Genomic DNA, 11340 nt, shown 5'->3' on the forward strand with positions numbered 1-11340 from the left:
TCTAAATAAAACTAGAATCCAAAAGACCAAGGTCAGAGTCACAATCTGTCACATATTAGCTGTGTAATTTTGGGATAGTCACTTAATGGATTATAGTCTTCACTTAGCACTCAGAGTTGATTTCACAAATGAGAGTAATAACTTTGGAATCCTTAAGAAGCAATTCAAATGTGAAATATCACCACTACCTACTATCTACTAAAATACACACTGCAGGAGGAAAGGAATTTATCCATTCTCCTTCCTGTACTCACCTCATTTCCCAGCACCTAGAACAACCAGGCACACAGAAGGTACTCATAAAATGAAATGCTAAACGTTGTGGGGGCTACTCAATAAACTGATGATACACAGTCCCTCCCGCCAAAAGCTTTTTGTTCTTATTGAGAAGGGAACAAAATGAAATGAGAATGGAATACTATGACCATATTTTTTAAAGTTCTGTTAGAAAATCATTTTAGCTTGATTAGGCAAAGTTATAGAATCAGCCTGAATAATGTAAATTTTTCTTTGCAGAATATTGCTGCTATGGTTCTGAATTATATAATGTAAATGACAATAAGTGCTGAGAGTTCAGAAGAAATCAACGTGGACTAGAGGTAGATTTCAGGAGGAAAGTGGAATGTCCTGATGGAAAGGCAAGGGGAAAAAGGGAAGACATTCCAAATCAAAAGTAAAAACAGACTAAGCAGGCCATGCACAGAAAGTGTGAGCAGGTTGTCCCACACAGAGCATGGAGTATCATGGGAAATAAAACTAACCAAGCAAGCAGGGTCAGATTATAGAGGGCAGTGAAAGCCAGGCAATATTTGGTTTTGATGTGTGATAACTGGGAAGCCATTTGAGATTTTTGAGTGAAGGATTATGATGAATGCAAAAGTGTGTAGAGTATGGATATACTTTTTTTTTTTAAGATTTTTATTTATTTATTTGACAGGTAGAGTTATAGACAGTGAGAGAGAGACAGAGAGAAAGGTCTTCCTTCCGTTGATTCACTCCCCAAATGGCCACCACGGCCGGAGCTACACCAATCCGAAGCCAGGAGCCAGGAGCCAGGAGCTTCTTCCCAGTCTCCCACATGGGTGCAGGAGCCAAGCACTTGGGCCATCCTCCACTGCCTTCCCAGGCCACAGGAGAGAGCTGGACTGGAACAGGAGCAACCAGGACTAGAACCTGGTGCCCACATGGGATGCCAGTGCCACAGGCGGAGGATTAACCTAGTGCGCCACCGCACCAGCCCCTGGGTACACTTTAAAAAGTTTGTGGACAGAGCACAGGTTAGCCAAGCAGGTAAGATACCCGCATCCCACATCAGAGTGCCTGCGTTTGATTCCTGGCTCCAGCTTCTTGCTGGTGCAGACTCTTGGAGGCAGGGGTGATGACTGCAGGCAGTGGCTTCACCCACTACACCACAGTGCTGGCCCCTGTAGGGAATATTAAACAGGGGGGAGCGAAATAGCTTCCCTGCTATCTCGCTTTCAAATTAATTAATTAATTAAAAATAAAAGGGGTGGGCACAGCATTTATGATGCCAGATGTCTGCATCCCATATTGGAGTGCCTGGGTTTGAGTCCCAGCTCCCCTCCCAATTCCAGCTTCCTGGTAATGTGCACCCTAGGGGGCAGCAGGTGATCGCCCTAGTAGTTGGGTCCCTGCCACCCATGTGGGAGACCCAAACTTGAGTTCCTGGCTTTAGCTCTTGCGGGCATTTGGGGAGTGCACCAAAGGAGGGAGAAATCTCTGTCTCTGCCTTTCAAATTTTTTTAAATAGCTTCCCTGACCTAAAGGTAGAAGTTTAGCAGGAGAGACAAAAACTACCTCCTACTGGATCACTTGTTCCTGGATTAGGAGGGATTCTAAAAATCAATTCTGATGTTCAGAACAGTCTTTTCAGCATTCTCAGTCATTAGTCAGGCAGCCTCTGCTCAAACACCTGAGCCTTCAGGGGAAGCCCATTCCATTTAGACAGCAGAAAGCATTAAAAAGTTCTTCCTTATATGGAGGCAAATCTGCCTCCCTGCAACTTCCACCTACCGATCTGTGTTCTGCCCTCAGGCTCACACCAAACTGAAAACAAGCACTAACTGGGTGTCACTGCCTGTGCGGGGCACTGCATGGGTACAGAGGGGAGGCGAGGATGACTCCGGAGGTGCAAGTGCGAGGGCCTCAAGAGAACGATGACAGCACAGGCAGCACAGGTTCTGGCATGCTCTAGTTAGGCAAGAAGATGAGGTCAGTTTTGAATATGCTGAGATGGGAGAGATGAAGCTTCCAAGTGGAAATGTCCAGTTCATACTTCAAAATAAAGCCTGGGAAAGGATCAAGACTGGAGACAATGTTTACAAGTCACTGGCAAAGAAATGCCATGAAGTCATGAGAATGGATAGGCTCTTGGAGGGATATCATGCAGAGCAAAAACAAACTATGGGCTTGATTCTCCAGCAATTTCTTTTGTGGTTTAAAACCAAGAAAAAACAGAAATGACTAGTGATTCCTGCTGAAGCAGCTTTACACTCTTATCATTCTAACAACTCAACCCAGTTTCTTCTGCCTATTCAAGGAAGTCATTCAGAAGTAAACGGGGATGGGGGTCGGTGCTGTGGCATAGTGGGTTAAAGCCCCAGCCTGCAGGGCCGGCATCCCACATGGGTGCCAGTTTGAGTCTCGGCTGCTTCTCTTCCGATCCAGCTCTCTGCTGTGGCCTGGGAAAGCAGTAGGAGATGGCCCAAATCCTTGGGCCCTTGCACCCATGTGGGAGACCCAGAAGAAGCTCCTGGCTCCTGACTTTGGATCAGCTCAGCTCTGGCCGTTGTGGTCATTTGGGGAGTGAACCAGCAGAATGGAAGACCACTCTCTCTCTCTGGCTCTACCTCTCTCTGTAACTCTTTCAAATAAATAAAATAAATATTAAAAAAAAAAAAGTAGTAAATGGGGATGGGAGAGTGCAGCACTGTAGAGCAGTGGGCTTTGTGTCCCGGATGCTCCTCTTCCAATCCAGCTCTCTGCTATGGCCTGGGAAAGCAGTAGAAAATGGTCCAAGTACTTGAGCCCCTACATTCACGTGGGAGACCCGGAAGAAGCTCCTGGCTCCTGATCCGCACAGCTCCGGCCATTGCGGCCATTTGGGAAGTGAACCAGCGGATGGAAGACTTCTCTCTCTGTCTCTACCTCTCTCTGTAACTCTGTCTGTAACTCTGTCTTTCAAATAAATAAAATAAATCTTAAAAAAAAAAAAAAAAAAAGAAGAAAGCAAGCACAAAATTCAGCCTATATACTATGGCAGCTCAACAGATCTGCTTCATGAAAAGTCCTTCTCCTGGCTTTGACGTTGTAACCCTGTTCCTCTATCCTAAGGAAGTAAATGCAAATGCAAGTAAAATGATAGACAAGAGGATTCACCTTAATGTTCGATCTATCTACCTACCTGTATCTATATATATCTTAGCCTTCTAAGTATAGGGGAATAGCTAAATACTCTGTGGAAAAAGACTTCAAGAGAACACAAAATTTACAGTGTTTGTAACGTTAGGGTGATGGGCTTTTGGACAATTTTCCCTATTTTCTAAACTTACTTTCACATAGTTACATATCTCCACTTGGATACATCTCAGCAACTACACTAAGCTATACATGAGTAGTTCTACTCCTAAAAACAGAGAAACTCTTACCAGTAGGCTCTAACACGTCACAAAGCAAGAACTAGACATGTTACTAGGAAATACAAGTTGGCCGGTTTAATCCAGAAACCAAAAACAGACACCACTTTGCTCTAAAAAAGATGCCATCTAAATCTAACCCAAATCAGGAGCCACTCTTCTTCCCAGCATTTGATTTCGCTGATTAAACCAATGACATTCAGTGCCTGAGTCACTGCCACCTGAGGTTTAGATTAAAAGAGAAAGAAAGGCCTATCTTCTAGGCAGGAAGGAATCCAACCCATTATCAGTGCTTGTCTCCTGTTTCCACCTTATACATGGTCTCTGTCTAAAAATCCGAGAACAAGTGAAATAAGGAATAGTACAAACTGAAGTCAGACTTGGGAACTTGCTGTTTCAATGATCTGAGGCAAACCTAACTGTACGGCCGTGGGTTCCCCTCTGTCCTACATTCGAAGAATATTATGGAGACTAATTAACTGCACAGAGCATTTGGTGGTCCCCTTCTACATGCTTTATGATGTGTATGGAGAAACTGCACAGGCCGATTGCAGCCTGAAGAGTTGCTTAAACTGCACAGCATTTCCCATTCTTATACATATACATTCAAGGATGACATTTGTCCTTAGCCATGACTCAGCTACAAGTAGAGATATGAAAAGATCTGTGATTCTACGTCTATAATTAACTTAAGTATAGGAATTTGAATGACCTTTGGAGGGGAAAGAAAAAAAAAAACCAATAGCCAGCCTGTTCCTCCCACTAAACATCTCACTATTTTCCAGCCAAATGGGAAAGTTTGGCACAGCATGTCTGGTAATACCAGGCAAACAGAGCTGCACTGTAGCTAAGGAGTATTTTTAGAGCTTTGATTGTTTTTATTAGGTTAACACAGTGGTTTTACAAAAAGTAATAGTTTCATGGTGAATTTGGTAGCTATAATATAAAGATGATGAAGTTAGAACAATTTTCAATTTTATCAATTAAAATAAACGTGAATACCAACTCTATAAACTATCAACAATGTAAAAATGATAGTCCCTGTCCGCTAAAACCAAACAGTCTAAATGCACGCCACATGAATGTGAACAAGACAGGAATTTATTTATCCCCGTTACAGTAGAAAGGGAAATCTGCTGACTTGCACTGTCAACTAACACAAAGTGGCTTCTAGCGCCCATCTCAGTGTAGCACTTCTCTATGCAGATCACATTCCCTGGGGGTGAAGGAATGGAGGAGGCAGGGAGGCAAGTCCTTATAAGGACCAACCAGGAATTCCTTAAAGAAAACAATAATTTCTTGATGCCTCAATGAAACAAATAATTCATTCATTTCAGCATACTGAGTGTTTATCATGTACCATACACTGTGCTAAGTATGGCCTTGGGGCCTGCCCTCAGAAAATTTAGCCAGGGAGAAAAAAAACTGTTGAACAATCACAGTTATGAAATGTTTTTTAAAAAATATTTATTTATTTGAAAGGCAGCCTTTATAGAGAGGCAGAGGCAGAGGAGAGAGACAGAAAGTGAGAGAGAGAGGGCTTCCATCCACTAGTTAACTCCCCAAATGGCCACAATGGCCAGAGCTGGGTCGATCCAAAGCCAGGAGCCTTAAGCCTCATCCGGGTCTCTCATGTGGGTATAGGGGCCCAAGGACTTGGGTCATCTTCTACTGCTTTCCCAGGCCATCAGCAGGGAGCTGGACCGTAAGTGGAGCAGCCAGCGCCCATATGGGATGCAGATGGTGGCTTTACCCACTCTACCACAGCACCAGCTCCTTTTTTAAAAAAAAGAAGTTATTTATTTATTTGAAATGAAACTTTCCAATGCAGTAATTCTCAATCAGGGACAATTCTTCCTTCCAGTAGACATTTAGCAATGTCTGAAAATATTTTTGGTTGTTACAATTGAGGAAGTGCTACCAGGATCTAATGGGTAATGGGTAGAGGTCAGGAAGGCTGCTAAACACTCTGCACTGTGGTTGGCAAAGCAAGTAAAGCTGCTGCTGCCTGTGACACCCGCATCCCCTGTGGGTGCTGGTTCGAGTCCTGGCTGCTCCAGCCCAGCCCTGGCAGTTACAGCCATCTGGGGAATAAACCAGTGGGTAGAAGAGCTCCCTGTCTCTGTCTGTAACTTTCTTTCAAATAAATAAATAACTAAATCTGCAATGCACAAGAGAGCTCCACAAGGAAGAGTTATGTGGCTCAAAATATCAATCATGGGGCCAGCACTGTGAAGCAGCGGGTTAAAGCCCCAGTCTGCAGCTCCAACACATCAATTATCCTATGGGTGCTGGTTCTAGTCCTGGCTGCTCCTTTCCCAACTAGCTCTCTGCTATGGCCTGGGAAAGCAGTGGAAGATGGCCCACGTCCTTGGGACCCTATACCCATGAGGGAGACCTTGAAGCAGCTCCTGGCTCCTGACTTAGGATTGGCTCAGCTTTGGCTGTTGTGGCCATCTGGGGAGTGAACCAGAGAATGGAGGACCTCTCTGTCTCTATCTCCATAACTCTTTTTTTTTTCCTCTCTCTCTCTGTAACTCTTTCAAGTAAATAAAAATAAATCTTAAAAATAAATCATGAGGAGGTTGAAAACCCTCACTCTAAAGTAATAAAGAACACTTGGGGGGCCGGCACACTGCCGTAGTGGGTAAAGCCACCGCCTGCAGTGTCGGAATCCCATATGGGCGCTGGTTCGAGTCCTGGCTGCTCCTCTTCCAATCCAGCTCCCTGCTGTGGCCTGGGAAAGCAGTAGAAGATGGCCCATCTCTTTGGGTCCCTGTACCCATGTGGGAGACCTGAAAGAAGCTCCTGGCTTCTGACTTTGGATCGGTGCAGCTCCAGCCATTGCAGCAATTGGGGAGTGAACCAGTGGATGGAAGATCTCTCTGCCTCTCCTTCTCTCTCTTTTTAACTCGGACTTTCAAATAAATAAATAAATCTTAAAAAAAATAACACTTGGAAATGCGACAGATTCCAGCAAAATGTTAGTATAATAAATTAGAAAGGCAATAAGCTAAGTACAAGAGGTTCAAATAAAATGCTAGCATAATAAACTAAATTAGAAAGGCAAGCTATATCATCCACTGAAAGTTAAATAAAATAAGGGGAATTCTGTAAGTTGGAAAAAGGAGGTTAGCCTTGATTCTTTGGAAAGATGAAGCCAATGAAAGGTAATGAAATGTCAATGGTTTTTTTAAAGAGCATTTAAAAAATTAGTCTAGCTGTGGTAGAGAAGCTGAAGGAACAAGTATGAAAGCCAGGTCAGTAGAAAAGAAACTAATGATGACATTTCAAAGGAATAATCACTAGGAATGGATAAGGTATGGCTTAAGAATCCTCAGATTTCAAATCTCAGTGTTAAATTGCAAACCAGAGGGTTCAATTTCCAAAGATACTTTGCATTTGCTTGTTTAAGCAAAATGAATTGGACTCAAAATGCCTCAGGAAAAAACAAAAAGAGGAAGTCACTTAATTAAAAGGCCAGTCCTGGATAAAAAAATAATAATAATAACTATAACTAAACAAATGTATACATATCCAAGAAAGGGGGGGGCGTGGTGAGAAAAAAAGGTCAAGGAAACATCTTACAACTAGCTCAACAGCTGACCCCCTCCCAGCAAACATACAGGCACTGAATCTGAAGAATACCACCACTTTTGGCAGGTTATGCTTTACAAAGTATTTTCACTACTACTATTTTATTTAAACCCTCCAAGACATCAATTATGCCCACCTGATGGAAGTGTTTCCAGGGAAGGCAGGAAACTCCTACAGAAATTTCTATATGCTGGATGGTGGCAACTCAGTCAGCAAACTGCCAACCACAAATAAAATCCAAATGCATTCAAACAAGGCAATAAAAGCCCTTCGGAACTCAACAGATATGGACCTTTTTCCTTCTTCTGTCCAAGTCCAGGCTCCAGGTCCTTCACTGAATAAAGGCATTCTCCTGCCTCCACATCTTTACTGCTTGCTCTGGCTGGGGCACTCTCTTAAAAACCTTTGCCTAGACGCGCTACAAACACTTCAAACTAAACATGTCCAAAATCCATTTTCTTTCTGTGTCACCTCCCTAATTTACTCCTTCCATTCCCGAGCTGAATGGTATCACCCAGTACCCTAAGTCAGAAAAGCAGGCAATCATCTAACTACTCTTAACTTCTTCATTCCCATAAATTAACTGGCCTCCAACTCCACGGATTCCATTTTAATACTGCTCCAATCGGTGCCTCATCTACAATCCCATTTCCACTCACTCCCTGAATTCAAGTCATTGATACAGTACAGCAAAACACTGGCCTACTCCCCTACAGCGTCTGATTCTCTCCCACTTGACAGTGAACATTCTAAAACAGAAACCTGGTCATACTGTTTTCCTACATAAAATCCTTTCAAAGCATCCCCACAGCTCTCAGGGTAAAACCCAAACTCCTTAGCATGCCTTGTGAGTTCCTCCATATTTGACCTCGTCGCTTCTCACTTACTCCACTTCCCTAAGCATTACTGAAATTCCAGTTAAACTGAACTAGTTATGGTCCTCCACATGTCCAGGTCCTTGCACCTGCAGTCTTCTTTGCCTGGAAATTCCTTTTCCAATTTCATCCCATGGCTAAGTGTACGATTCAGCCACCCAACTCCTCCCGGAGGACTGGAAACCTAGCTCAGGTACTTCCGGGTGCTCTCGTGATGCCGGGCGCCCACAGAGCACTATTGACAATGTAAGCCATCCATTATACACTCGCCTGCGCCCTCCTCCCTCATAAACTCCAAGAGAACACTGCACTCTTTGTCCCCAGCTTCACACCTACTAAGGGTCTCAATATTTGGTAAATGATCAATGTGCTGCTCCACTCGGGGATTTTCACTTGGATAGGGAGCCCTGCAAGCAGCCTCCAGCGCCGCGGTTTTGACAGTAACTTCGAAGATGTTCTCATCCCCCGGTCCCAGCACCTACTCCCGTGCGTCCTCTGAAACGCATCTTCAACTCTACTTTGAAAGGCTTTTTCTGAACCCTCGGTCGCATCCTTTCACAGGACCCTGTTCTTGCCTAACACTGGCTTGTAATGACTTCTCAGACGCTCCTGCCAACCCTGCTAGCTCCATGCCCGCAGGGTCCGGCTTCTGGTTTCACAGTCGGCACCCCCTGGAGCTGGCGGAAATGCTGCCACTGAATTTATTCCTGTGAGGTGCAGAGACCTCCACTTAAAAGATGAGCACAGTGAAGCTCAGCGATGTTAAATAAGGCATCCCCGGCCGCAGATCCCCAGCAGCGGGGCCGAGCCGAACCCCAGCCATTCTGATCTCAGGTCCAGACGTAGAGAACACCGCCAATAAAGTTGGCGTGGCTTTTCAGAGCAAGAGCAGCAGATTAGAAGGCAGGGGAAGTTATCTGATTGCAAATGTAGAACTTGCCCACCTCACTTGGAAAAACTCCCCAAGCATGCCAACAACTGAATTTGGAAGAAAAAAAAAAAAAAAGTTCCACACAGCGGGCGGCCTTTAACCTGCAACTGCCGAGACCGGAAGATGACCCCCAAGTCGGAGAGTCCAAGGAAAGGAACGTGGGGAGGATCTGGGGTTGGAACCGAATGATTCTCATTCTTTTCCTCACTCGCTGTATGGTTTTCCCTAGCCTCTTCCCTCCAGGGGTTTATTTGCCCATCTCTGCAATGGGAGCGAGAGGGGTAAAGACTCGGGGGTTTCCTTTCAGTCAGGACACAGGAGTCAGACCTCCGCCGAGGCTGACCGGCAGCGCGACAAGATCGATTGGAAGGACCTCCCGGGACAGCCGGTCTCAGCTGGTCACCCCCGCCCCACCTCAAGAGACCGCGCCCAGCAGTCCCGATCGGCCTGAGGGCCTCAGCCCCGACCCCCTCAGCAAGGGTCGCTACACGCACTTAGGCCAGAAAAGCAATATCAACACCAGGGGCCGATGGGCTCAGGAGGGGAGCCCCAGTCCCCACCCAGCAACGTACCCCCCACCTCAGAGCTGTGCCTCACCTCGGTACTGCGATCAGCCGCTCTCCACTTCCGGCAAGAACCGCCCAGCAATCTTCGCGCGACCCACTTCCGGGCCCTCACTGGGCGCGGCGCCCCCACCGGAAATGAACCGCCGGCTGCAACGGTAGGCTGGACCGGGATTCGGTGGGGTGGTCTGTCCTGCCGGCTCGCGACTCCGCCCTCTCTACCCCACGCCTCGGAGAGAGAATACCGGCCAGCGCCGAGGGCACAAGGCGAAGAGCCCCGCCCCCTGGGCGGGAGCGACCCCCAAAGGGGCGTGTCCAAGCCTGGGCCACTCCCCTTGGCCTACCTTACAGTGCCGGAATTGCCCCCTGCGGTCCGAGCCAATGGGGAGGCCGAGAGCACTGGAAAGGAGGCCAAAGAGTGGCTAATTCTCCTGTCGGTTTGATCTCAATGGAAAAAGGCCAGTCCCTTTTCACTGCTGTCCCTAAAGGGTCTTGAAAGGACTGGGGGGTGGGGGGCCAGGGATCTCAGGCGGCCGTCAGCTCCCTTGGGGATCAAGGCCAGGCTCCACCTCCCCCTGGGCGTTGCATAGCATGGTTTCCCGGTTTGTAACGTTGAGAAGGCAGTAGATCGGGAAGGACTTGACGGAGGTTAGGCGTGAGGAAGGCGGTCGGTGAGGGGTGCTGGGGACCCAGCCCTGGGTGACTGGGCGCGCCCGCCCCCGCCCCCGCCGGCCCTGCCCAGGCTGCGAAGGTGGAGAAAAAACCTTCCACTCTCGCCTACTTCCTGTTCGCTGGGCGCGCTCTGTGACCATAGATGGTCAGGTCTGGGGCCGCGCCGAAGCCTCCGCCCCGTGCCTGGGGAGTCCTTCCTCTAATCGCGCAGGGTGTGGTCCCCAGGAGTGAGGCGAGCGGAACGGAGGAGTTGCTGCCCCGCTGCGCCAACGCCCCGCTCCCGAGGCCGGGTCGTGCCCGTCCCGCGGCTGCTGGGTTCGTGGGGGTGGGCTCCGCACCGCGGCTGCAGCTCGCAGGGGACACCGCTTCCGTGTTCCTCGGACCTGGGATTCAGATCTTTGTTCCCTCGAGACTCACACTTTCCAACGGGTCATTATCCTCCCACGATGATTTATTTCTAGAAGAAAATAGGCGAGTGCTACGGTTCCCACCCCTTGAGCCGAAAGACTGAAAGCTCGTGTTTCAAGTTGAATGCGAGCGTTTTATGCCAGAGGGAATCGTTCAACAAATACGGTTCTTAGAATAACAGCTCCCATTTACTGTGCACTGACTGCACGCCAGGCCTGTGTCGAGGGCTGCAAGCGCGTGTTCACTGAATCCTAAGAGCAGCTCTCTGTGGCAGCTACCATTATGTCCTCTGTGGTTTTCAAATGAGGAAGCTGAATCATTTGCCAAGGTCACAAAGTAACTGTTGGGACTTTGAAAACACATCTGATTCTAAACCCCGGGAGCTAAATTAACCCCATGTCATAGACCATACTGCAGTCATCTGAGGCCGCAAAGGCATCTGGGCCTGTGGACACGCTGGGTTCCCCGCCCTGGCCTAGGCCTTTCACAGGCAGGCAGCGTTTGGACAGGTTCCTTCGGATGCATCTCTGGGCCTCTTTCCAATTCTGTGTCTCCCTGTATGTCTAAAAGAAAAATGACATGACCAAAAGTAGTACAGAAGTTATATTTTAAATATTTACATTTAACAAAAAACTCGC

The 11340-nt window shown here is 47.2% G+C and overlaps 1 protein-coding gene across 2 annotated transcripts in view; it reads right to left on the reverse strand.

The window, feature by feature from the left end:
- Positions 1-10366, reverse strand: part of CAP1 (cyclase associated actin cytoskeleton regulatory protein 1) — a 29542-nt gene extending 19176 nt beyond the window's left edge. The window contains exon 1 of one of the 2 annotated variants that reach the window (XM_008265512.4): positions 9657-10366. The gene's annotated coding sequence lies outside the window, so the exon portion shown is untranslated. The remainder of the gene's footprint in view (positions 1-9656) is intronic. The other variant, XM_002715191.5, reaches the window with a different exon arrangement.
- Positions 10367-11340: the final 974 nt, after the last annotated feature.

This window comes from Oryctolagus cuniculus, chromosome 7, assembly GCF_964237555.1.
Source record: "Oryctolagus cuniculus chromosome 7, mOryCun1.1, whole genome shotgun sequence".
In the NCBI taxonomy this organism is placed as follows: Eukaryota; Metazoa; Chordata; class Mammalia; order Lagomorpha; family Leporidae; genus Oryctolagus; species Oryctolagus cuniculus.